The 27,809-nt window shown below is 47.0% G+C and overlaps 1 protein-coding gene across 2 annotated transcripts in view; it reads right to left on the bottom strand.

Moving 5' to 3' along the window:
* The window catches only part of sox6 (SRY-box 6), a 327,769-nt gene that overhangs the window by 258,320 nt on the left and 41,640 nt on the right, over positions 1–27,809 (bottom strand). For both annotated transcript variants that reach the window (XM_031899826.1, XM_031899825.1), the window contains exon 2: positions 18,978–19,043. The gene's annotated coding sequence lies outside the window, so the exon portion shown is untranslated. The remainder of the gene's footprint in view (positions 1–18,977; positions 19,044–27,809) is intronic.

Genomic DNA, 27,809 nt, shown 5'->3' with positions numbered 1-27,809 from the left:
CCAATCAAGGCAAACTGCCCCACCCCCTTCCATCTAAAAAAAACCATATTGGGGCAAATTTCATAAAAAATATATAAGAGTTTGAGCGGCAATCTGAGAAAATCCCAACACGAATTCAAATATTAATTACATTCGATTTTCTAAAAACGATTTTTAAAAACGTATTAATCATAAAAATAATCTCAAGAAATACAACCTGACGAGCTCCTACAGAAGTCAGTGGGAGGGGTATGTCCAACATTCAGTCTATTCTAGAGTTTGACTTTTTAAAACTTTTCTAAAAAGTTGAAATTTTAAAAACGAATGGAGGAATCGAAGTGATCACATTTTTTTTTTCTAAATTAACGAATCAGGATTTTCCAAGTAAACTTTTTTGGAACTGTTCTAGTGGACAACAAAAAAAATTAGGATCCCTAAAGAAAACTTTAGGTTTGATCTCAATTTTTTTTTTTAAGTTTTTGAAAAACTCATTGGGGCTGATTTATAAAAATTCAAGAGTTTTTACTACAATTTGAAGTTAAGGTTAATCAAATCAAAAAAACTTATCAACATTTTCAGCTTTCTGATAGGAGGTGGATTTTCAACATTCAAGCTATTTTTATAATTAGACTTTTTGAATTTTCAAATTTTAAAAATGAATAGCGATAACGTTTTTTGTTAATGAGGATTTTCCAGCGGAGATTTTTTGGAAAATATTCTAGTGAACCAAAAAAGATTATGACCATTTGATCTCAATTTTTTTTTTGACAATCAAGTTTTTGTAAAACTCAAATGTAAAGAAATTTGCCTCACTGGGGCTGATTTATCAAAATTTGAGATCAAGTTTTGCGTTTCAGATTTATCAAAAAAACTTGAACACAAAAATGTAAGAACTGATGGGAGGTGAATTTTTAACATTCAAGGTATTTTACAATTCCAAGTTTTCAAATTTAAGTCAAATTTATAAAAATTAGGGATGCGCCGAACCCACTTTTTTGGGTTTGGGGGTTCGGCCAAACCCAATCAGTTCTTACATTTTTGTGTTCAAGTTTTTTTGATAAATCTGAAACGCAAAACTTGATCTCAAATTTTGATAAATCAGCCCCAGTGAGGCAAATTTCTTTACATTTGACTTTTACAAAAACTTCATTGTCAAAAAAAAAATTGAGAAGGATTCGAGTGAATCTGGAACCAAATCTAAATTCTAATTTGCCTATTCTGATTAGAATCAGAAGGGGTTAAAAATCGCCTTTTGGAATTCTAATTAGCATATGCTAATTTATGCTAATTAGGATTCAGTTCGGTCGGGACTGCGGATTCGCCCAAAATCGAATCATTAAAAAAAAGCAGGGATTCGGTGCATCCCTACTAAAAATACAGGTAAAATTATGATTTTTGTGGTTATGGGGCTTTATTTGAGAATAAACATAACCGAGTGAAAAATGTAAAAAAAAACAAAAAAACAATTTTTTGTTTTTAACTTATCAAAAAAATTGTTTTGTTTTTTTAAATTTTTTGAATAAAAATGACTCCTGGGCTTTGATATGTGATACAATTCCATGTTTTCAAATTGAAGTCAAATTAATAATAATTAGGGATGCACCGAACCCCCAAACGGCCGAACCCCCAAACCCGCCCAGAAGGATTCGGACGAATCCCGAACCGAATCCAAATATTAATTAGCATATTCTGATTAGGATCGGAAGGGGTTAAAAATCGACGCGCGAGTGCAGCGAAAATTTTTTTCCCCTGACCATTTAACCCTTTCTGAATTCTAATTAGCATATGTTAATTTATACTAATTAGGATTCGGTTCGGCCGAAACCGAATCCTTAAAAAAAAAAAAAAACGGAATTCGGTGCATCGCTAATAAAAATACAGGTAAAATTATTATTTTGGTGGTTATGGGGCTTTATTTGAGAATAAACATAACGGAGTGAAAAATTTAAAAAAAAATAACAATTTTTTGTTTTTAACTTATCAAAAAAATTGTTTTGTTTTTTTTAATTTTTTGAATAAAAATGACTCCTGGGCTTTGATGTTTGACTACAAAATGCAAGCGAAACGCGTCTCACCGTTCCGTTCCCGTGGGGATTCCATGTGACAGGTTGATAGAGACGGCGAGTGCGTTGGGCGCAGTAATTCCTGCACAAACACGTGTCACAATTAAAATGCTTCTGCTACTTTTTGTCTGTCGTACAAGCGGCAACCAATAGAGTCCCCGGGCGGCAGTTAATGGGAGCTGACAGCTATTGCTCATCCGAATATTAAATACAAATACAGACGTACAGCCAGCCAGGTAGCGCTAATTGTATCTCCGCGACGCGTCCGCCATTTAGGAAGGAAGTTCCAAAACCCTCAATAATTCTTTCTTTTTGATCCAAAATGTTGAGATTTTCTTTCCAATTCAATGATTTATATTCATTAAATTCATATTCATTTTATTATTTACAAGAGATCAGAGACACGACACTTTTAGAGGTGATTTATCAACGAACGAGATTTCTTTTCTTCTCGATTCGAGTTTTTTTTTGCATTCGAATTCGCATTATGGTTCAAAAACTCCTGGTAAGTGAAAAAAACCTGAAATTCGAATGTAAAAATTCCCCATGTAAATGCTTGCAAATGTTTTCTATAGAAGTGAATGGAAATCGTCATAGCCATATTCGCAAACTCGAATTTTTCAAACTTTTTGAGTTTATAGAGTTTTTAGAGCTCGTAAACTCAAAAAATTTGAGATATTTGTATTCAAATTATTTTTCTTATTAATAAATACCATTCAAGATGCGAGTTTATTCGATTTAGGAAAACTCGAATGTAAAAGCTTGCGAGTTTCTATAGAAGTCAAAGGGAATCGTCATTGGCAGAGTCAACCGTATTCTCAAACTCGAATTTTTCAATTTTTTAAAGTTTTTAGAGCTCGTAAATTCGAAAAATTTCAGATATTTGAGATTTGTATTCAAATGTTTTTTCTTATAACTGAGTTACCATTTAATATGTAAGTTTATTGATTTAGGAAAACTTGAATGTAAAAGCTTGCGAGTTTCCATTGAAGTCAGTGGAAATCCTCAAAAAATCATCATCGCCGAATTTTTTAAACTTTTTGAGTTTAGAGAGTTTAGAGAATTTTTAGAGCTCGTAAACTCGAAAAATTCGAGATATTTGAGATTTGTATTCAAATGATTTTTCTTATTCAGAAATAAGCGACCATTCAATATGCGAGTTTATTCGATTTAGGAAAACTCGAAATTCGCAAACTCGAAAATTGATAAATATTTTCCACCACTTGCACCACTTTTTGTCCAATTTCATAATTTCAACGAAAAACCACCACCGACAAAAAAAACTAACATCACCAAAATACCTTTTTTAAGAGGCCGCTAAGTAGAACGTGATGTCTGGATAAAGGGGCGTGGCCTTTACATTCGGTTATACCCCATTCTCCCAAGTCTCCAAAACCCAATTGCAACTTTTTGAAATATTTTGTAGGGGAATATTTTAAATAATTCTGTAACCAGAAATAATCTAAACTTTTCATTTGTTTCATGTCTTTTTATTAACATTTTTCGCACCAACCTGGAAAGCGGCAAAACAAAAATTTCTATAGGCAAAAAAAATAAATATTTGGAAAAAAAAAACCAAAATGAAATGCAAATTGCCCAAAACCTTCCTAAAATTGCACAATCTGTGTCAGATTTCATTTTAAATGTAACATCTGCAGTGCTGAGTGGGGTTGCAAAGAGCTGGTCAGGAAAAAATAACACTGTGTCCTGATTGGAGGATCCTGTGCGCATGTTAAACAGCCGTAACCTGTTATGGCAAAAAGGACATTTCTAGACTAAAAAAATCAATTTCAAATGGCTAATTCTTTAGATTTAAACCTTGCGCTAGTCTACCAACTTTTTGTTCTTACAGAAAGTTTGCGCCAAATACAGACTCCACCTAAGGCCCCGCCCACCCATTTATAATTTATATTAATTTATTTCCTATAGTGATGAGCAAATTCAGTCAATTTAATGAAACTTTTGGAGATAATGAATGAAAAGAGGTTTATTGAGTAATTCCAGACTGAGGCCCCACTAACCGCCACCATCAATAGGCAAATTTGCCCTCAATAAAGTGCCGGGGGGGGAAGAAAAATAGTGAAAAATGATTAACTCAGGGTTTTTCACGTGTGAATCTGTAAAATGCCCCAGGCTGAAACCTCCATCTAATGTTCTGCTAATATTATCACCTTATATTTAAAGTGCAAACTTTAGCGCATTATTAGCATACGGATTTTGCCGCGTTGCCGTTTTACACACACGGTGTTAGTGAAGACGTCGTAGCCCCCAGGGGGTGTTCAAAAGGCAAATAAAATGGGTTCTTCTGCTATTAAGTAGTGCAGTTTGGAAACAGAACCTTGTTATTTTGCCTCAAAACGTTTTTACATAGGCTCAATTTAATCGTGCGTGAAATGCGTTGCCTGGTTAATTCATAAAAGTATTAAGAAAAATGTGAAAATTCCCACCAACAATCCCAATAATACCTCACAACCTTCAATTGTATTGGTTTTTAGGGGTCTGCTGTGTGGGGGGGCCTGGAAGGGTTAATATAAAATGATCTGCCCCATATATTGTATATACCCAATCTGGCCTCCGACACAACGGGCCAAATCAGGATGATCCAAACATTTGACACCACAGCCAACGATCAGATTTTATTAGGGTCCAAGTGAGACCCATCAGGAGAAGACCACATCCACCCTACAATGTGGTCCTTGTCCAACTGGCAGGTATTTGTCCAGTTTGTAGCCAAATATCAGTCATTGGTATTGGTTTTAAGGGGTCTGTTGTGGGGGAGGGGGGTTGAAGGGTTAATATAAAATGATCTGCCCCATATATTGTATATACCCAATCTAGCCTCCGACACAACGGCCCAAATCAGAATGATCCAAACATTTGGCACCACAGCTAACAATCCGGTTTTTATTAGGGTCCAAGTGAGACCCATCAGGAGAAGACCATATCAACCCTACAATGTGGTCCTTGTCCAACAGGCAGTTACCTGTCCAGTTTTTGGCCAAATATCAGTCAAGCAGATCACTGGGAAGACCCCATATGTAGATCTGGAGGGGGCAGATTTTAGGGGTTTGTGTTTGGCCAGCTTAGTTCCAGGTTGAGCTTTATTCCTGGAGGGCTTGGTGGAATTTTTAGCTCTAATGGGATGCAGTATTTCCTTCCTTGCAGGTCCTGGTTACAGATACATTGGCTGGGGGCTTTGACTCCCCTCCCCACAAGACTATCTGCAGGAAGGGGACTTTATATGGTTGCACCTGAGTAGAATTCTACAGGAACGGCTCCTCCCAGTAGTAAGACCCTAGGGGAGGAAGGTGCTGCTAATCGTTCTCAGCAGGGCTGTCGGTGAAGTCGTTAAGGAGGTTTCCCCAGAGCCAGGAGCTCTATCATAGTGCACGTAGGTAGCCATGGCTAACGTGAGCGCCTGGGCCCCTACATCACGCTCATTAGACAGACTGGGAGCAGAAGGGAGACGGCTGTCACGCAACACTCCGTTCCCTAGAGGGACCTCGTCTGAGAACCAATTACAGCCAGCTCCCTCCGTCGCAGAGACTTCACCCCAACTCAAGGCTTATCCTTTTGATCCGGATCATAACGTTTTGAAGGAAGGTTTCTAATTGAAACCGTTAATTAATTGAGAGCTCCATTAGATCACAGCTGCACAGGAATGGAATGATTTCATTGATCCTTCAGCCTCTGAGTAAGACACAGCTCTATCAATATATGTATCTGCCCCCTGGTGCAGAAATACCCTCCGTTTGGGGCATTTCAGTTGCCGGATGAGTTATTAGAGAGCCCACAGGGGTGAGTGACTGCTCTGAGGTTAGACTGCTCCTCCATTTGAGACAAGGGCCAAATAAAACAGATGAGAATTTATTGGGTTCCTTGGAATTAAGGCGTCTCTGTTTTAAGTACCCCATGTATAAATACCCCAGAAACCATTGTACCCCCCAGAGGTTCCGTGTATAACAGCTCCATCATGCGTGTTGGCAATTGGTTTGGGGAGGTTCAGGGTAAGAACCCACAGAGCATTTGGGCGTGGGCAACTCAACCGCACGGGGCAAATAGTACATGGTGCATCATTATTGCTGGGCAAAATATCTGCCTGAAACTGCCCCGGCATGGGGGTCATTATTATATGAACCTGTTAATGATTATTCCGCCCACATTTGCCCGATCCTGCTCAGAATTCCCTTTCCCTAGGGGGCTTAGATTAGGATCCCTCCGCGGGGGGATTTGCACTAGAATGTACCATTGTACCTCCCAGAGCACATGGGACTATAACAGCTCCATCATGCGTGTTGTGGGAAATTCATTGGTGATTGGGGAGGTTCAGGGTAAGAACCCTGCCTGAAACTGCCCTGGTATGGGGGTCATTATTCCAGCTGGCAGAGTCCAACCCTCTTGATGTCACGTGACTTTATATTCTGCTATTATTTCACCCACATTTGCCCGATTCTGCTCAGAATTCACTTTCCATAGGGGGTTTAGATCAGGCTCCCTCCGCGGGGGGGATTTGAGCCGGAATGGTACATTCCATGCCTCCCAGATTATTCTGCCCCTTTCATTTAAAAAGCCGGCCCTTTGGTCATTAATAGTGATGGGCGAAATGTTTCTCCAGACATGGATTTTCGGTGAATTTGCGCGTTTCGCCACTGGCGGATTGTTTCGTGAAACAGATGAAAAAATTTGCCGCGGAAAACTTCGCCGCACGTCCAAAAATTGTCGCCGGCGTAAAAAAAGAATAGTCGCAGGCTTCAAAAGAATAGCCGCGAGCGACAAAATAATAGCCGCGGGCGACAAAATAATAGCCATGCGACAAAACAATGGCCGTGCGACAAAATAATAGCCGCGGGCGACAAAATAATAGCCGCGGGTGACAAAATAATAGCCGTGCGACAAAATAATAGCCGCGGGCGACAAAACAATAGCCATGCGACAAAACAATAGCCGTGCGACAAAATAATAGCCGCGGGTGACAAAATAATAGCCGTGTGACAAAAGAATAGTCGCGGGCGTCAAAAGAATAGCCGTGCGACTAAATAATAGCCGCGGGCGACGAAATAATAGTCGCGGGTGAGAACACAATAGCCATGCGACAAAACAATAGCCGTGCGACAAAATAATAGCCGTGTGACAAAATAATAGCCGCGGGTGACAAAACAATAGCCGTGCGACAAAAGAATAGTCACGGCAGAACAACATTTTTGCCGTATCGCAAATTTTTCACTGTTTCGCGGATCTTTTTGAAGATTTGTGAATTTATCGGTGAAACGGAACAGATTCGCTCATCACTAGTCATTAATCACCCGCGTATCCGCACTCTCCAACCAAAGGGAAACTGCTACCGTTTCTCCTCGGCCCCATTAGCGCCACTTTATAGAACTCTTTCGGCACACGTGTACCTAATGCTCTAACCTGTCTCTCATTATTCTTTATTTATTTATTTTAAATGAGCCTCGTTAGTGGGGCCGGCGCAGCGCCATAAAGCGGCCGGGGGAACGGGATATTGGCTGCGGCGCGGAGGGTAATTTTCCCATTATTTTTACCGTCGCACCATATAGAGGAGAGAATTTAGCGAGAACAAAATAATTGTTTCCAGCCGTGTAATCTCGCTCAAATTATGCCTTTCCCACAGCCAATCGAGCGCATTGTTTTAAGGAGCCCTCACTTAGCGCGGCCTTATTAACGAGCCTCCTGTGCAGGCAGCGGGCGGGAAATCTATTATTAATTATCAAATGCCACTTTTTTTGAAATTTTAATTATTTCCCACCATAAATATTGATGCCTTTGTTATCTCGTGCGTATCAAGAGCGCTCGGATTTTATTCATTCTCTTTCTCTGAGGGTTTAAAGGGGAACTAAGAACATTTTTCCATGAAATAAATTGTATTAATAATTTGTTTATTGTCGTGCATATCGGGAAGTTACAAAGATTTGTTTTTCTTATTATATCACTGAGTCTTTGGGGGAGATTCCCAGGGACCCTGCCATGATATTTAAGGGGCACTATTTATCTCTAAATGACCCTGTTACACAGCAAATAATTCCCTCTGCCATTTAACCTTTTATTCTTCAACCAACAAATGTATTTGTAGCTGTAATATTGGTGTGTAGGCGCCATCTCAGTGCCTTGTGCCTGAGTCTGAGCTTTCAGCCAGCGCTACACATTAGAACTGCTTTCAGCTAACCTATTGTTTCTCCTACTCCCATGTAACTGGAGGAGTCCCAAGCCGGACTTGGATTTCTTACTATTGAGTGCTATTCTGATATCTACTGGGAGCTGCTATCTTGCTCCCTTCCCATTGTTCTGCTGATTGGCTGCTGGGGGTGAGGGGGGGGGATATCACTCCAACTTGCAGCGCAGCAGTAAAGTGAGACTGAAGTTTATCAGAGCACAGGTCACATAGCTGTGGCACCCTGGGAAATGAAGAATATGGCTAGCCCCATAGGAAAAACAGATTGACTCCATTATAATTAATTTACATTTTAATATTCTGTAATAATAAAACAGTACCTGTACTTGATCCCAACTAAGATATAATTACCCCTTATTGGGGCAGAACAGCCCTATTGGGTTTATTTAATGGTTAAATGATTCCATTTTCTCTGTAATAATAAAACAGTACCTGTACTTGATCCCAACTAAGATATAATTACCCCTTATTGGGGCAGAACAGCCCTATTGGGTTTATTTCATGGTTAAATGATTCCCTTTTCTCTGTAATAATAAAACAGTACCTGTACTTGATCCCAACTAAGATATAATTACCCCTTATTGGGGCAGAACAGCCCTATTGGGTTTATTTCATGGTTAAATGATTAGGCTTAAGGTATGTCGATCTAAATGACTGGAAAGCTCCCGCGCATTCTGGATAACAGGTCATGTCACTGTGTTGCAAACAATTCATGCGATTTCCAAACAATAAATGAGAGTCATGACATTAAAAAATAGATATTTGATATAAAAATAAATAAAATAAATAAAATAAATAGCAGTAGAGGGAATAGAATTTTTTTTTTTTTGAAGCTAAAATAAAAAAGTGGCGCTGCGACCGCTCTGCTCCGACTGAGCCGCCAATCTATATTATACATTTCAGGATCTTTTAGCGCCGCTCGCTGAATAGCCGGGGGTTATTCTCATTAAAACAAAAATGACAAGGTTTAATTAGTTGTAAATAAGAGAAATGAATTAAATAACCCCCCCCCCTATCATTCCCCTTCAGGGGGGGCCACGCCGTGAATCCCATCTGTCGGCAATTGTGTAACGCGTGTAAAGGCGCGGGCGAAGACGAGGGAATGACAAACAGGTCGCTTCTAAATAAATATCTTATTAGTTGAGTGAAGGAGACTGACAAAGAATAATTTATGCTTATTCAAAGCGCTCTCGACATCTTCAGGTGTTTTCAAATGAGCTCACAGAAGAGTGATTAAATCCATCGGATAATAAGCCACACAGCGCCGAAATTACTTACCGCCTCATTTTATGATTAATTAAACATGTAGATTAAAGTTGCAAAAGAATTTAGATTAATGAGCAAGTTAAGTCTTGCTGATATAAGTGAATTGGGAATTGGATGCGCGGCGGAACTTTATAAACATGCATTTTATAATGAGGAAGACAAGGCTGCGGCGCCACCGGGGCCCCCCGACCCAGCGGGTCCTTCCTAACGCGGTTTGGCCTGTCGGCATTATACTCGGAGCCATAGGGCGAGACTATGGTGGCGGCACCGGGGCCCCCCGACCCAGCAGGTCCTTCCTAACGCGGTTTAGCCTGTCGGCTTTATACTTGGCACCGTAGGGCGAGACTTTGGCGGCGGCACCGGTGACCCCCGACCCAGCGGGTCCTTCCTAATGCAGTTTGGCCTGTCGGCTTTATACTCAGAGCCGTAGGGCGAGACTATGGCGGCGGCACCGGTGACCCCCAACCGAGCGGGTCCTTCCTAACGCGGTTTGGCCTGTTGGCTTTATACTCGGCGCCGTAGGGCGAGACTATGGCAGCGGCACCGGTGACCTCCGACCCAGCAGGTCCTTCCTAACGCGGTTTGGCCTGTCGGCTTTATACTTGGCACCGTAGGGCGAGACTATGGCAGCAGCACCGGTGACCCCCGACCCAGCGGGTCCTTCCTAACGCGGTTTGGCCTATCGGCTTTATACTCAGAGCCGTAGGGCGAGACTATGGCGGCAGCACCGGCGCCCCCCGACCCAGCGGGTCCTTCCTAACGCGGTTTGGCCTGTCAGCTTTATACTCGGCACCTATGGCGGCGGCGGCGGCACCGGTGACCCCTTTCAGAGCAGCTGTTGGGAATAATTACGGCTCAATTGGGATTTTAATCCCGGTTAAACGCAGTTACGTAAATCGGATTAAACCCCGCCCCTCACTGCTAAATATCCAGGGATGCACCGAATCCAGGATTCAGTTCGGGATTCGCCCATTTTCACCCAAACCAACGCTCCTGACCAAACCAAATCCAAATCCTAAAATTCACGTGATTTTTTTCTCATGTAAACTAGAGATTCGGGCAAATCCAGGATTCGGTTCGGTATTCGGCCAGAATCTAATCCAAATTAGCACAAATTAGCATTTGGAAGGGTTAAATGTTCGGGGGAAACCGTTTTTTTAACCACTTCCGGGTCCTAATTAGCATATGCTAATTTATTCTAATTAGGATTTGGATTCAGTTCAGCCAAGTCCCTCAGGATGGATTCGGGGGTTCGATCGACCCCAAAAAACTGGGTTTGGTGCATCTCTAATGTAAACACTGAAGTTAAAAAATGTTGCCGGCATCCAACGCGCAGCGACGATTAACCCTTACGTAACCTAATTAGCATATGCTAATTAGTATTCAGATTCGGCCAAATCTTTTAGGAAGGATTCAGGGTTCGGGCGAATCCGAAAAAAGTGAATTGGGGAATCTCTATAAATTAGGGAGGCACCGAATCCAGGATTCGGTTTGGGATTCGGATTTTTTTTTTTTCCGGCCGAATCAAATCCGACTCCTAATTAGCATATGATAATTTATTATAATTAGGGTTTGGATTCAGTTCGACGGGGTGTAATCCGACTTAAATAACCGCGTTTAACCGGGGAAGCATCACAACTGAGCCGGAATTATTCCCAACCGCCGCCGAGAGCTCCGACGTTTAACCCCTTCCGGATCCTAATTAGCATATGCTAATGAGGATTCAAATTCAGTATTCCGCCAAATCTCTTACGAAGGATTCGGCCGAATCCGAAAAATTAGGGATGCACCGAATCTAGGATTTAGGATTTGGATTCGGTTCAGTATTCAGCCGAATCCCTTGGGGTGGATTCTGGGGTTCAGCTGAACCCTAAAAACTGGGTTTAGGGCATAAACCCAATAAAAATCCGGCCGGTAAAACTGACAGTGGGAACCATGAACAAGCGACGGCTGGAGATTGTACGGGGCCCCCAAGACGCGACGCCTCCGCGCTACGGAGAAACCAAATCTGCAATGAGTTTGCCTCCCAGCGGGGCAATTAAACCAAAAAAATAGCCCTAAATCCCAGACAATTAAGTTCTTACTTTCTGTCCCAACTCCAAACGCAAAAAGGGAAACTGAGTCGGGTCCAACACTTGGGCGATGGTTCTGGAACCACTTAGGGGAATCGGATTATATGACTTCACGCCGCGTGAAATTGGGTTTAAAGCTTTTTGGTTTTATATTAAAGGGGAAGTTCAGCTTTCAGTTAACGTTCAGTACGATGTAGGGAGCGATATTCTGAGACAATTTGCAGTTGGTCTTCATTATTTTATTACTTGTAGTTTTTTTTTAGCTATTTCCCTTTTTTGTTCAGCAGGTATCTGGTTGCTAGGGTTCAAATTACCTTAGCAACCAGGGAGTGGTTTGAATGAGAGGCAGGTATATGAATAGGGGAGGGGCTGAATAGAAAGATATGGAATAAAAAGTAACAATAACAATAAAACTGGAGCCTCACAGAGCAATAGGGTTTGGCTGCCGGGGTCAGTGACACCCATTTGAGTTAGAAAAAAAAAGAAGCAAATAATTAAAAAACTATAAAAAATAAATAATGGAGACCAATTGAAAAGTTGCTTAGAACTGGTTCACCTTTACATTAACTTTTAATGTGTTATAGAATGTTCTATTCCAAGCAACTTTGCAATTGGTCTTCATTATTTATTTTGTATAATTGTTGTGTTATTTCCCTTCTTCTTCTGACTCTTTGCAGCTTTCAAATGGGGGTCACTGACCCCGGCAGCCAAATAACCATTGCTCTGTGAGGCTCCAGTTTAATTATTATTGTTACTTCTTATTCCAGATATTTCTATTACCTCCCTGTCCTCTTCATATTCCAGTATCTTATTTAAACTACTGCCTGGTTGCTAAGGTAAACAAGATCCTAGCAACCAGATAGCTGGTGACATTTCAAACGGGAGAGAATTTAAACAAACAGTTAAATAACAGAAAGGTCAGACAAAAAAAGTAAAAAAATGAAAACCAGAATTTCAGTGTATATGTTCTACTAAAATTGAATGTAAAGGTGAACTTTCCCTTTAAGCTGGGCACAAACGCACCAATAGAATTGCATGGAACAGTAATTGAAATGCAATAATAGATTTACACTGGGGGGAAGATATTATATACTGCACTCTTTTCTTCCTGCCCTAGAGACATATTTCATATATATATATATATATATATATATATATATATATATATATATATATATATATATATTACAAATATCAGCATTATGTTGGGAAATAGAATGTTCTACCCCACTCGCTCCCCTCGGATGCCTCTCGCAATGTACAGTGAGTGTCACGGGGCATCTGAGGTGAAGGTCTCGCAAACAGAGAGCTCAGACCTTGAAATATTAAATAAGACAATTAATTCGGAAACCGTGTTCAGCAAAAAGCCACAATCCCTAGAGCGACGCGGGCAGAAATGGGTTTCGTTCCCATTGGGGTCTTGTAGTTCTGAGATACGGAACTCAGCAAATCAGAGGATTTAGGCACATATTCTAGATTAAGCAACACAGATTCTAGACTGCAGGCCTCATACTCTAGGGACAAGGCCTCAGGAACCTGTTCAAGGTGGAGAGTCTAAAAGAACAGGATCCAGATGGAGAGTCTAAAGGAACAGGGTCCAGATGGGGAGTCTAAAGGAACAGGATCCAGATGGGGAGTCTAAAGGAACAGGGTCCAGATGGGGAGTCTAAAGGAACAGGGTCCAGATGGGGAGTCTAAAGGAACAGGATCCAGATGGGGAGTCTAAAGGAACAGGTTCCAGATGGAGAGTCTAAAGGAACAGGGTCCAGATGGGGAGTCTAAAGGAACAGGATCCAGATGGGGAGTCTAAAGGAACAGGTTCCAGATGGAGAGTCTAAAGGAACAGGGTCCAGATGGGGAGTCTAAAGGAACAGGATCCAGATGGGGAGTCTAAAGGAACAGGTTCTAGATGGAGAGCCTATAGGAACAGGATCCAGATGGGGAGTCTAAAGGAACAGGATCCAGATGGAGAGTCTAAAGGAACAGGATCCAGATGGAGAGTCTAAAGGAACAGGTTCCAGATGGAGAGTCTATAGGAACAGGATCCAGATGGAGAGTCTATAGGAACAGGTTCCAGATGGAGAGTCTAAAGGAACAGGTTCCAGATGGAGAGTCTAAAGGAACAGGATCCAGATGGAGAGGCTAAAGGAACAGGATCCAGATGGGGAGGCTAAAGGAACAGGTTCCAGATGGAGAGTCTAAAGGAACAGGATCCAGATGGAGAGGCTAAAGGAACAGAATCCAGATGGGGAGTCTAAAGGAACAGGATCCAGATGGAGAGGCTAAAGGAACAGGATCCAGATGGGGAGTCTAAAGGAACAGTATCCAGATGGAGAGGCTAAAGGAACAGGATCCAGATGGAGAGTCTAAAGGAACAGGTTCCAGATGGAGAGTCTATAGGAACAGGATCCAGATGGAGAGTCTAAAGGAACAGGTTCCAGATGGAGAGTCTATAGGAACAGGATCCAGATGGAGAGTCTAAAGGAACAGGCTCCAGATGGAGAGGCTAAAGGAACAGGATCCAGATGGAGAGTCTAAAGGAACAGGATCCAGATGGAGAGTCTATAGGAACAGGATCCAGATGGAGAGTCTATAGGAACAGGTTCCAGATGGAGAATCTAAAGGAACAGGATCCAGATGTAGAGGCTAAAGGAACAGGATCCAGATGGGGAGGCTAAAGGAACAGGTTCCAGATGAAGAGTGTAAAGGAACAGGTTCCAGATGGGGAGTCTAAAGGAACAGGTTCCAGATGGGGAGTCTAAAGGAACAGGATCCAGATGGAGAGTCTAAAGGAACAGGATCCAGATGGGGAGTCTAAAGGAACAGGATCCAGAGGGCGAGTCTAAAGGAACGGGATGCAGATGGCAGACCTGAGAAACAGGTTGGATTAAAAGCCTTGTGGAACCAATTAGAAATAGAAGGCCTCACATACAAAGTACAGAGTCTAGACAGGAGGCTTGAGGGATTATGGTTAGAATCTAGATTATCAAACACAGATTCTAGACTGAGTTCTGAATGGGATCACTCAGAAACGTGTTCTGGGTTTGAGGCTTTATGGACTGATTCTTGCAGGAAGGCCTTAAGAGCCTAGAAAGGAGGCCTCGGGTCGGTCTTAGGAAGAGTCTACATAAGTGTCAGATCCAAAGCCTGGTTCCAAGGTGGTGGGTCTCATGTAGAGACTGCCTATTACTAACCCTAACGCTTTATTGCAGAGGGTCCTGATTTGATAATAACACTCATATTAAACGTTTACACCCATATAATACAGTATCTGCGTCATTGCTCAGTGGGGCTATTGAGATGTTGCAGAACTACAACAAGTACGAAAGGTTTCTCAGGATAACGTTCTACTTCCAATAGAAACGTTCCCCAACGGGAGAGAATATTTATTTCTTAGAATAAAAAAAACAACCCAAGTGGGTTTCTTTGTTGGCCATTGTGCCCCCCCCTCGCCTCCCCGAGTCCCCATTTCACTCCATAAATCAGGTGCAAATACTGACAGGACTCACATTCACCAGCAGATTTTCCATCGCTGGGGATTCTCGGCGGCTCAGAAAGTGTAGGAAGCACAGCGGGGAGGGGGCACCGGCATTCATGGGAGCGATTTTTCCAACTCACATTTCCCTCCCACGTATTCGCTTTACCCAAATGTTAGTGCAGGGATTACACCTACATTTGCGCCAGTGAAAGGGGCTCTGTGAGTCAGGGGGAATGAATTACGGGTCGGACAAAGCTTTCCACCCACTAATATCCAACAATTGTCCCGGCGCCAGTAGGAACGGGCCGGGGCGGCCGCGCAACATTGTCGGCTTAATGGGACTTTTTCCAGCCTCCATCGAGGATATTCCAGCCTTGACCCAATGGCATCTGAAGACCAAGTGCCCAAATGTGCCCAACTATGTCCACCTGTGTCAATACAAGATGGCGGAAGGTGCTCGTACCTGGGAACAATCCCATATGGAATATGTTCATTGGCCAGTACTGTACTCTTACGTGGCTAATCTATGGCCACATGGGCAAACTTTTTGGCTCAGGGCCAACAGACGGGCCGGCGTCACAGCGCCAGTAGGAACGAGCCGGGGCGGCCGTGCAACATTGTCACTTTAATGGGACTTTTGGTGCCTTTGTTGCAAGCCTCCATCGAGGATATTCCAACCTTGGCCCAATGGGCATCAAACGTGCCCAACTATGTCCCCCTGGGTCAATGCAAGATGGCGGAAGGTGCTCGTACTCAGGAACAATCCCATATGGAATATGTTCATTGGCCAGTACTGTACTCTTACGTGGCTAATCTATGGCCATGTGGGCAAACTTTTTGGGTCAGGGGCCAACAGACGGGCCGGGGGTTTGACAGACGGGCCAGGCAGGCCGGCGTCACGGCGCCAGTAGGAACGGGCCGGGGCGGCCACGCAACATTGTCGCTTTAATGGGACTTTTGGTGCCTTTGTTTCCAGCCTCCATTGAGGATATTACAGCCAATTGGCCTTGGCCAATGACAATCCCATATGGAATATGTTCATTGGCCAGTACTGTACTCTTACGTGGCCAATGGCCTATTCCTAGCAACTTTGCAATTGGTCTTCAATATTTATTCGTTATAGTTATTGAATCATTTTCCTGCCTCTATCCGGCTTTCAAACGGGGGTCACCGACCCCGGCAGCCAAAAACTATTATAAGTCTACAATTGTATTGTTATATTTTATTCCTTACCTCTCTATACAGGCCCCTCTCCTATTCCTATTCCCATCTTTTATTTAAACCACTGCCTGGTTACTATGGTAGATCAGACCCCTAGCAACCAGATAGCTGCTAAAATACCAAATCGAAATCTGCTGAACAAAAAGCTAAATAAACGAAAAACCATCAAAAATGAAGACCAACTGCAAATTGTCTTAGACTATTAGTGTCTACATCATACAAAAAGTTAATTTAAAGGTGAACTTAACCCTTTATCCAGTGAGCCAATGCCAAGCTGGCAATGTCCACTGTGGGCTACTGCCAATAGCTGCAGCACAATATACAGCCTATCAAACACCACAGCAATTTCCTAACAACCAATCAAACGGAGTCTTCTCAAAAAGCCTCCTATCAACACTCCTCCCAGCCAGTAGCCATAGACTGTCAGCTCTGCGTAGGCGGCTGCCTCCATATACAGCTGGCCACTGCTTAAAATGATTGGTTTGTATAAGATTAGAGTGTAAGCTCAGTGGTCTAGCCTGACTCCAGTTGCACATTGTATCACAGTGGGGCTATTATCGCAGGGAGTGGTGCTTATGTTGCCCATATGGGCCGGCGGGGGTATTATGTTCCCCAGGGAGCGGGGCCAGGCCGGGGGCAGGGGTATAAATAGGCAGATTTCATTATGAATGTTGATATTTGCCCTCGTGTTTCAGACACAACTCCCAGGAACGAGACGCCCTCCCCGGAACGCACGAATGCCGCCTCATTGTGAGTCTCTCGCGCTATGGCAAGCCTGCGCTCTAAATAGAACGCTCGCATTCTCCCGGCCCGGGCTCGGGTATCAGGGCTCCCTGGCACCGCAATGAATCCGTGAGTTCAGCTGGCGCGCGCCAACGGGTGAGTTCAGGTAACATCTGCTTTCGCTCAGCGCTATAATTGGAACTTTATACGGGATTTATACGCCGAGACCCCCCCCCGGGGCAGTCTAAGGCGAAGAGCGCTGGGGGGGTGCTGGGGGGCCCCAGTGAGCCCCAGTATAACACAGGGGTTAAGGGAGTATATCCATTACCCCTCAACTCTAGGTGCCCCTCTGCCACCCTGTGAGCTGCCCCAAAGTGCCACCCACGTGCAGCAATGGGCAAATTTAAAGGGGAAGGAAACCCCATTTATAAGGAAAAACGGCATTCATACAATTTTTACAAGTTTCTTCTTCCTTAAGGGGGTAGTTGACCTTTTACTTGACTTTGCAATTGGTCTTTATTATTTATTAGGGATGCACCCACGCCCTCTACCATTCATATTCCCATCTCTCGTTTAAACCCCTGCCTGGTTGCTAGGGTAAATAAGACCCTAGCAACCAGATAGCTGCTAAAATACCAAATCGAAATCGGCCGAACAAAAAGCGAAATGAATGAAAAATGATCAAAAACGAAGACCAACTGCAAATTGTCTCAGAATATCAATGTCTACATCCTATTAAAGGTAATTTAAAGGTGAACTTAAACCTTTAGCCAGTGAGCCAATGCCAAGCTGGCGATGTCCTCTGGCAACTGCCAATAGCTGCACCACAACATACAGCAACGGGCACATTTAAAGGGGAAGGAAACCACATTTCATACAATTTTTACTTTAAGCTGACTTTTACTTTGTTACGGAATGCCCGAGCAACTCTGCAATTGGTCTTTATTATTTATAAGGGTTGCACCCAATCCAGGATTCGGTTCGGTATTCGGCCAAGATTCGGATTCGGCCAAATCCACGGGGTCCTGGACGAACCGATTCCAAAAAGTCACATGACTTTTTGTCACATAAACGCGGAACTTGATATTTAACCCTTCCAAAACCTGTAAGGTGCCCCAAAGTGCCACCCACGTGCAGCAATGGGCAAGCAGGAGCAGCAGGAGGCTTCAGATTTAAAGGGGAAGGAAACCACATTAATAAGGAAAAACACATTTATACAATTTTCTTCGTCTTTAAGGGGGTAGTTGACCTTTAAGCTGACTTTTACTTTGTTACAGAATGCCCGAGCAACCCTGCAATTGGTCTTTATTATTTATTAGGGATGCACCCAATCCAGGTATTCGGCCAAGATTCGGAATCGGCCGTGGCCAAACCGATTCCAAAAAATCACGTGATTTTTTGTCACATAAACGCGGAACTTGATGTTTAACCCTTCCAAAAGGATTCGGGTTCGGTATTCGGCCGAGTCCTTACGAAGGATTCGGGGGTTCGGCAGAATCCAAAAAGTTGATTTGGTGCACCCCTATAATGCCTCTTCCACATGTTTCCAATGGGGGTCACTGACCCCGGCAACTACAAACCTATTGCTCTGTGAGGCTCCAGTTTTCCTATGATTGTTACTTTTTATTCCTTATCTCTCTTTGCAGCTCCTTTACCCCCATATTCCCCTCTCCCGTTTAAACCACTGCCTGGTTACGAGGGTAAATAAAGCCCTAGCAACCAGCTGCTAAAATACCAAATGGAGAGCTGCTGATCAAAAAGCTAAATTGGCTGAAAAAATGAAGACCAATTGCAAATTGTCTCAGTGTATCAATGTCTTTATCGTACTAGAAGTTAATTTAAAGGTGAACTACCCCTTTAGGACATGATTGGGGGTGGGAAGAATAAACATTATAATGACAAATAACCCCACGAATGTTGGAGAATTGTGTGAGTGCAACCAATCGGCCCACAGACGTGAGGAAACAATCTCGTGCAACACTTACAGGTTGAGAAGGAAAGCAGGCGGCCGCTCGTCACTGGTCGGTTGCTTCTGAATTCATTAAAATGACCTGGAAAATAAAGAGGGAAATGAGATGAGAAACCAGAGGTTGGATGTGTGTAACACGGACTCACACTCACACTCACACTCACTCCCAGAAAACACACATCGGACACATTCCGACTGGTATAATTTTCCTCTATTCCTATATAAACCTCTTTCCTACTTATTTCCCATCAGTTGCTAGCGTCACTATCCCTAGCAACAAAACCACAAAAAGGATAAAAACTGAATTGCGATATTGGTTTAGACTAAAGTGAACTTTCCCTTGCCATTAAGGATATTATCTTGAACCCCTGAAATCACTGTGTAACTATAACTCCCAGCTGTTGTTCAGTTACAGCTCCCAGCATAGCGACAGAGTGGCAGACTGGCAGGGGATGCTGGGAAATGTAGTTGAACGGCGACAGCTGGAGTGGCGCAGGCAGAATGGTGCCAAGGACAGGGATCTGGGGAAGGCTGTGCTACTGGCTGAGCAGCTGCAGGGGCCAGAATAGGCCGCGTTGCTATGCAGAGCAGCCGGGGACAATGGAATAACGGGGGCTCTGTCAGTGGGGCAGGAACACAAAGGCTCCGCAAATGACTTGGATGGCAGAAGTGATTCTTGGCCGCCTGCAATTGGGTTTTTATTTATAGTCAGGAAATCTTCCTCCCCCCCCCAACCATTCTCTAAAATCATTTTCCACATTTAGGAAAGGATTATATACTCCCCTCAATCCCACCAACCCCCCCGGCCGAAAGGCAGGAATCCCACCCTGAGACCCTCTGCCATAGAGCGGCCACGTTCCATTAAAGGAGCAATGGCGTCTAATGTGAAATATCCCCAGAATGTCCCCAGTAACCCCAGAGGGACCCATGGGGGCACATACAGAATGGGGAGCCACAGAGGGACCCGGGGAGGGCACATACAGAATGGGAAGCCACAGAGGGACCCGGGGGGGGGCACATACAGAATGGGAAGCCACAGAGGGACCCGGGGGGGGCACATACAGAATGGGGAGCCACAGAGGGACCCGGGGGGGGGGCACATACAGAATGGGGAGCCACAGAGGGACCCGGGGGGGGCACATACAGAATGGGGAGCCACAGAGGGACCCGGGGAGGGCACATACAGAATGGGAAGCCACAGAGGGACCCGGGGAGGGCACATACAGAATGGGGAGCCACAGAGGGACCCGGGGAGGGCACATACAGAATGGGGAGCCACAGAGGGACCCGGGGAGGGCACATACAGAATGGGGAGCCACAGAGGGACCCGGGGAGGGCACATACAGAATGGGAAGCCACAGAGGGACCCGGGGGGGGCACATACAGAATGGGGAGCCACAGAGGGACCCGGGAAGGGCACATACAGAATGGGAAGCCACAGAGGGACCCGGGGGGGGCACATACAGAATGGGGAGCCACAGAGGGACCCGGGGGGGGCACATACAGAATGGGAAGCCACAGAGGGACCCGGGGGGGGGCACATACAGAATGGGGAGCCACAGAGGGACCCGGGGAGGGCACATACAGAATGGGAAGCCACAGAGGGACCCGGGGGGGGGGCACATACAGAATGGGGAGCCACAGAGGGACCCGGGGAGGGCACATACAGAATGGGGAGCCACAGAGGGACCCGGGGAGGGCACATACAGAATGGGGAGACACAGAGGGACCCTGCCCAGACAGAGGGTAAGGTGAGGGGCACATACAGAATGGGGAGACACAGAGGGACCCTGCCCAGACAGAGGGGGGGCACATACAGAATGGGGAGACACAGAGGGACCCTGCCCAGACAGGGGGGGGCACATACAGAATGGGGAGACACAGAGGGACCCTGCCCAGACGGGGGGGGCACATACTGAATGGGGAGACACAGAGGGACCCTGCCCAGACAGAGGGTAAGGTGAGGGGCACATACAGAATGGGGAGACACAGAGGGACCCTGCCCAGACGGGGGGGGGGCACATACAGAATGGGGAGACACAGAGGGACCCTGCCCAGACAGAGGGGGGGGCACATACAGAATGGGGAGACACAGAGGGACCCTGCCCAGACAGAGGGGGGGCACATACAGAATGGGGAGCCACAGAGGGACCCTGCCCAGACAGAGGGGGGGCACATACAGAATGGGGAGCCACAGAGGGACCCTGCCCAGACAGAGGGGGGGCACATACAGAATGGGGAGACACAGAGGGACCCTGCCCAGACAGAGGGGGGGCACATACAGAATGGGGAGACACAGAGGGACCCTGCCCAGACAGAGGGGGGGCACATACAGAATGGGGAGACACAGAGGGACCCTGCCCAGACAGAGGGGGGGCACATACAGAATGAGTAACAAATTGACAGGTGCCCAGTAATATTGGGGTGCAGGTATTTCAGATACAGACTCTGGGCCGGCTGAAGCTTTAGGGAAAGGGGGGGAGAGGGAAGGGAGAGCTGAGTCTCTATAAACAGTTATTGTGGCCACACAATGGGGCACTTCATGCAGCCAAATGGGCACCATTTCCCCCGGCAGAACAGACCAATAAGGTAGTTTATTTTTATTGTTTGCGCTAAACACAAGCACGTTTCTAGTTTGGGGGAACAATGGAGCGTTGTTGGAGGAAAACTGAGCTTCTTTCACAGGAGGAGAAGGAAACACACGGGTTTGGTGAAGCCGAAAAAACTGCCCGGCTACTGTTTTAAATCAGAGCAATTTGGGGTTTTCATTAACTCCTTCCTGGCGCGTCACAGAGAAAATAAGCTTCCCGAGGGGCGCGGGGGGCAAAGAAGCCGGAACGTGGCAGAGACTTCAACAGGCGGCTGATTATTTTATTATGAAATAATATAGAGAATTCTGTTACATTGTTACAGGAGTGAGAACCAGCAGTGCAGGGAATACGGGGAACATTCTGTACAACTTTCCCTCAGTCCCACTGGGTCAGTGATGTGTAAAGAGTTAAATTCCCTTTATTGAGTTTGGGTCCCACCAAATCCACTATTTACAGATTCACCCGAACCCCAAATACTAAAAGATTCAGAGAGTAAAGAGAGAAATTGGGGGGGGGGCATAAGGCCAAACAATTGGGGGGGGGAACAGAAAAGGAAAGGAGAGGGGATGAGAGACGGAAGGAGAGAGGGGAAGGGAAAGGGGGTTCGGGGAGTAGAGAGACAAATGGGGGGAGAGGGGAAATATAGAAGGGGGGAGAAGAGGGAGGATGGGGGGGGGTAAGGCCAAACAGTTGGGGGGGGAATAGAAAAGGAAAGGAGAGGGGATGAGAGACGGAAGGAGAGAGGGGAAGGGAAAGGGGGTTCGGGGAGTAGAGAGACAAATGGGGGGAGAGGGGAAATATAGAAGGGGGGAGAAGAAGGAGGATGGGGGGGAGTAAGGCCAAACAGTTGGGGGGGGGTAATAGAAAAGGAAAGGAGAGGGGATGAGAGACAGAAGGAGAGAGGGGAAGGGAAAGGGGGTTCGGGGAGTAGAGAGACAAATGGGGGAGAGGGGAAATATAGAAGGGGGGAGAAGAGGGAGGATGGGGGGAGTAAGGCCAAACAGTTGGGGGGGGGAATAGAAAAGGAAAGGAGAGGGGATGAGAGACAGAAGGAGAGAGGGGAAGGGAAAGGGGGTTCGAGGAGTAGAGAGACAAATGGGGGGAGAGGGGAAATATAGAAGGGGGAGAAGAGGGAGGATGGGGGGGGGAGTAAGGCCAAACAGTTGGGGGGGGGGAATAGAAAAGGAAAGGAGAGGGGATGAGAGACAGAAGGAGAGAGGGGAAGGGAAAGGGGGTTCGGGGAGTAGAGAGACAAATGGGGGGAGAGGGGAAATATAGAAGGGGGGAGAAGAGGGAGGATGGGGGGGAGTAAGGCCAAACAGTTGGGGGGGGAATAGAAGGGGAGAGAGAGAATAAGGGGCAGTTGGGGGGTAACATTATAACACAAGAATAAGAGGGATAAAGTGTATCTCAGTTACAGTATTTGGGGCGCAAGTGAAGGAATTGGGGAGCAGAGAATCCGTACAGGGAGGGGGCAGAATTGCGAGACTGTGGGGCAGGAACACCCCCCTAATTCCACCAATCGTGACCTCTGTCACTCATTTTAAAGTGAAAAGATTGTGGATTTCCTGCGCACGAGTCCCGGCTGCACCTCGGAGCCCCCCGGCCCCCCAGGCTCCCCCACCTGGCCGGCCCAACACAAAAGCACTTTTGACACAATGTGGAACAGGCCGGGGGGGGGCACGGTAGCCTGACATCCCCTAACAACCAACTCCCTAATTGCTCCCATAATAATAAAGCCAATCTGGGCCGTACCACCCGCGGGGGGGGGGGGGGGGATCAGTTATACAAATGTCACATCTGCAAACACTCGGCATCGGGGGCTTCTCTTTGGCTTTAGAGCTGATTGGAACGACGTTTGTTTCATTACAATCCTAAATAACTTATATCACAGAATTAAAGGGGAAATTCACCCTTAACCTACGCACAGATTCAATAAGTCCGGGATGTGTAGAAAGCGCTGATTTATTCATAATCCGGATTTTTGTTTTCATTTCGTTCAACTTATTGAGTAACGCCTCATGCACCCCAAATTTAAGGGCCCCTCCTGGTGATTAAATAGAGAGTTTGGCTGTTTAATTTACAAGGGGAGGGGCAGGGAGTCTGTGACTCAAGCAGTGGGTGGGACTAGAACGCTCTGATGGAAGCTTACAGGGGGAGGGGCAGGGAGTCTGTGACTCAAGAAGTGGGTGGGACTAGAACACTCTGATGGCAGCTTACAGGAGGAGGGGCAGGGAGTCTGTGACTCAATGAGTGGGTGGGACTAGAACACTCTGATGGCAGCTTACAGGGGGTGAGGGAGGGAGTCTTTGACTCAAGAAGTGGGTGGGACTAGAACACTCTGATGGCAGCTTACAGGGGGTGGGGCAGGGAGTCTGTGACTCAAGAAGTGGGTGGGACTAGAACATTCTGATTGCAGTGTACAGAGGGAGGGGCAGGGAGTCTCACTCAAGAAGTGGGTGGGACTAGAACACTCTGATGGCAGTTTACGGGGGGGCAGGGAGCCTGTGACTCAAGAAGTGGGTGGGACTAGAACACTCTGATGGAAGCTTACAGGGGGAGGGTCAGGGAGTCTGTGACTCAATAAGCGGGTGGGACTTGAACACTCTGATGGCAGCTTACAGGGGGAGGAGCAGGGAGTCTGTGACTCAATAAGTGGGTGGGACTTGAACACTCTGATGGGAGCTTACAGGGGGAGGGGCAGGGAGTCTGTGACTCAAGCAGTGGGTGGTACTAGAACACTCTGATGGCAGCTTACAGGGGGAGGGGCAGGGAGTCTGTGACTCAAGAAGTGGGTGGGACTAGAACATTCTGATTGCAGTGTACAGAGGGAGGGGCAGGGAGTCTCACTCAAGAAGTGGGTGGGACTAGAACACTCTGATGGCAGTTTACGGGGGGGCAGGGAGTCTGTGACTCAAGAAGTGGGTGGGACTAGAACACTCTGATGGCAGCTTACAGTGGGAGGGGCAGGGAGTCTCACTCAAGAAGTGGGTGGGACTAGAACACTCTGATGGCAGCTTACTGGGGGTGAGGGAGGGAGTCTGTGACTCAAGAAGTGGGTGGGACTAGAACACTCTGATGGCAGCTTACAGGGGGTGGGGCAGGGAGTCTGTGACTCAAGAAGTGGGTGGGACTAGAACATTCTGATTGCAGTGTACAGAGGGAGGGGCAGGGAGTCTCACTCAAGAAGTGGGTGGGACTAGAACACTCTGATGGCAGTTTACGGGGGGGCAGGGAGCCTGTGACTCAAGAAGTGGGTGGGACTAGAACACTCTGATGGCAGCTTACAGGGGGAGGGGCAGGGAGTTTCACTCAAGAAGTGGGTGGGACTAGAACACTCTGATGGCAGCTTACAGGGGGAGGGGCAGGGAGTCTGTGACTCAATAAGTGGGTGGGACTAGAACACTCTGATGGAAGCTTACAGGGGGAGGGTCAGGGAGTCTGTGACTCAATAAGCGGGTGGGACTTGAACACTCTGATGGCAGCTTACAGGGGGAGGAGCAGGGAGTCTGTGACTCAATAAGTGGGTGGGACTTGAACACTCTGATGGGAGCTTACAGGGGGAGGGGCAGGGAGTCTGTAACTCAAGCAGTGGGTGGTACTAGAACACTCTGATGGCAGCTTACAGGGGGAGGGGCAGGGAGTCTGTGACTCAAGAAGTGAGTGGGACTAGAACACTCTGATGGAAGGGGAAAGAACAGGGAGTTTATTAAAGTGCCCATAACTGTAGGGTTGGGGGTTGAACCTGATAATAAAATAAACTTATACACCTATTTCCTCATTCAGTAAAAATAAGGCCAATGGGCAAATAGGGAAAATAGGGCAAATAGGGCAAATGGCTAAAACCCCGGTAGGTAAATGTGATGATTTGGAGACGGGAACCTGCGGGAATTGTCAGAAACCTCCCCCCATAGGCCCGGGTGTAAGTGCTGAATAAAAACCAGGTGTGTGCAGATAAGAGCAGCAAAATGCCAGTAATTCCACTAATTCCAAACTGTCAGCTTCACACGTGAGCCGGAGCCTCACTGCCAGATAGACTTAACCCATCAAGCACCGGGGGGCTAGCGATCCCACCTACCTCACCTTCACTGACCCACCCTGCAAGAAATACTCAGCCCAGTCTCGCTTTATGGCACAGACACTCTGGGTCAGGCAAGGCAAGACATGGGGGGGGGGATCCCTTATCCAGAAGGTTCCCAGAAACTCACAGCACTGCTGCCTGGTGATGCGAACATTGGCTGTGGCAGAGCAACCAAAGCTACGGGATAGGGTTAAAAAGGAAAGCATGGAATGATGGGAAAGTTCCCCTTTGAAGCTTCAGACCAAGGGGGGGGGGGTTGGCAGAAAAGGAAAAGTAAAATAGAACAGAAATCTACACAAGGTCACCCCGGCCTCTATCACATCTCCCGGGGCAACTTCTCACATTATCCAGACTCAACGTGTGAACTTGCCCCTGGCCTGGAGTGAGAACAGCACCGAGTTACCCCCCCCCCCCCACCCCCAGGGGCTCGGGAGTTGGAGCTGCCGCAGACACAGATCTTATAGGGCAGAATCACCGCTCCTACCGGGCCTTTCCATACGGGATTTAGTAACTGTACCGTATGAGTAATAGTTACTACTTTCCTTTAGCAAGAGGTTCTGCAGTAGCTACAGAAAGTTCTATGGGTCCCCCAGAAGCTGAGGATATTACAGAGCCGGGACCCCCAATGACCGAAGCTAAACCCCCTGTGTATGAGGGGCGCCGAGACCCCCAAGCTAAACCCCCTGTGTATGAGGGGCGCCGAGACCCCCAAGTTAAACCCCCTGTGTATGAGGGGCACCGAGACCCCCAAGCTAAACCCCCTGTGTATGGGGGCACCAGGACCCCCAAGCTAAACCCCCTGTGTTTGAGGGGCGCCAAGACCCCCAAGCTAAACCCCCTGTGTATGGGGGCGCCAGGACCCCCAAGCTAAACCCCCTGTGTATGAGGGGCGCAGAGACCCCCAAGCTAAACCCCCTGTGTATGAGGGGCGCCAAGACCCCCAAGCTAAACCCCCTGTGTATGAGGGGCGCCGAGACCCCCAAGCTAAACCCCCTGTGTATGAGGGGCGCCAGGACCCCCAAGTTAACCCCCTGTGTATGAGGGGCGCAAAGACCCCCAAGCTAAACCCCCTGTGTATGGGGGCGCCAGGACCCCCAAGCTAAACCCCCTGTGTATGAGGGGCGCAGAGACCCCCAAGCTAAACCCCCTGTGTATGAGGGGCGCCGAGACCCCCAAGCTAAACCCCCTGTGTATGAGGGGCGCCGAGACCCCCAAGCTAAACCCCCTGTGTATGAGGGGCGCCAAGACCCCCAAGCTAAACCCCCTGTGTATGAGGGGCGCCGAGACCCCCAAGCTAAACCCCCTGTGTATGGGGGCGCCAGGACCCCCAAGCTAAAACCCCTATGTATGAGGGGCGCCAAGACCCCCAAGCTAAACCCCCTGTGTATGAGGGGCGCCAGGACCCCCAAGCTAAACCCCCTGTGTATGAGGGGCGCAGAGACCCCCAAGCTAAACCCCCTGTGTATGAGGGGTGCCGAGACCCCCAAGCTAAACCCCCTGTGTATGAGGGGCGCCAAGACCCCCAAGCTAAACCCCCAGTGTATGAGGGGCGCCAGGACCCCCAAGTTAACCCCCTGTGTATGAGGGGCGCCAAGACCCCCAAGCTAAACCCCCTGTGTATGGGGCGCCGAGACCCCCAAGCTGAACCCCCTGTGTATGAGGGGGGCCGAGACCCCCAAGCTAAACCCCCTGTGTATGAGGGGCACCGAGACCCCCAAGCTGAACCCCCTGTGTATGAGGCGCCGAGACCCCCAAGCTAAACCCCCTGTGTATGAGGGGTGCCAGGACCCCCAAGCTAAACCCCCTGTGTATGAGGGGCGCCAGGACCCCCAAGCTAAACCCCCTGTGTATGAGGGGCGCCGAGACCCCCAAGCTAAACCCCCTGTGTATGGGGCGCCGAGACCCCAAGCTAAACCCCCTGTGTATGAGGGGCGCCGAGACCCCCAAGCTAAACCCCCTGTGTATGGGGCGCCGAGACCCCAAGCTAAACCCCCTGTGTATGAGGGGCGCCGAGACCCCCAAGCTAAACCCCCTGTGTAAGAGGGGTGCAGAGACCCCCAAGCTAAACCCCCTGTGTATGAGGGGTGCAGAGACCCCCAAGCTAAACCCGCTGTGTATGAGGGGCGCCGAGACCCCCAAGCTAAACCCCCTGTGTATGAGGGGTGCAGAGACCCCC

Source organism: Xenopus tropicalis, chromosome 4 (assembly GCF_000004195.4).
Source record: "Xenopus tropicalis strain Nigerian chromosome 4, UCB_Xtro_10.0, whole genome shotgun sequence".
NCBI classification, from domain to species: Eukaryota; Metazoa; Chordata; class Amphibia; order Anura; family Pipidae; genus Xenopus; species Xenopus tropicalis.
Note: the sequence above shows the minus strand (reverse complement) of the source record. Positions and strands in the feature narration are given on the sequence as shown.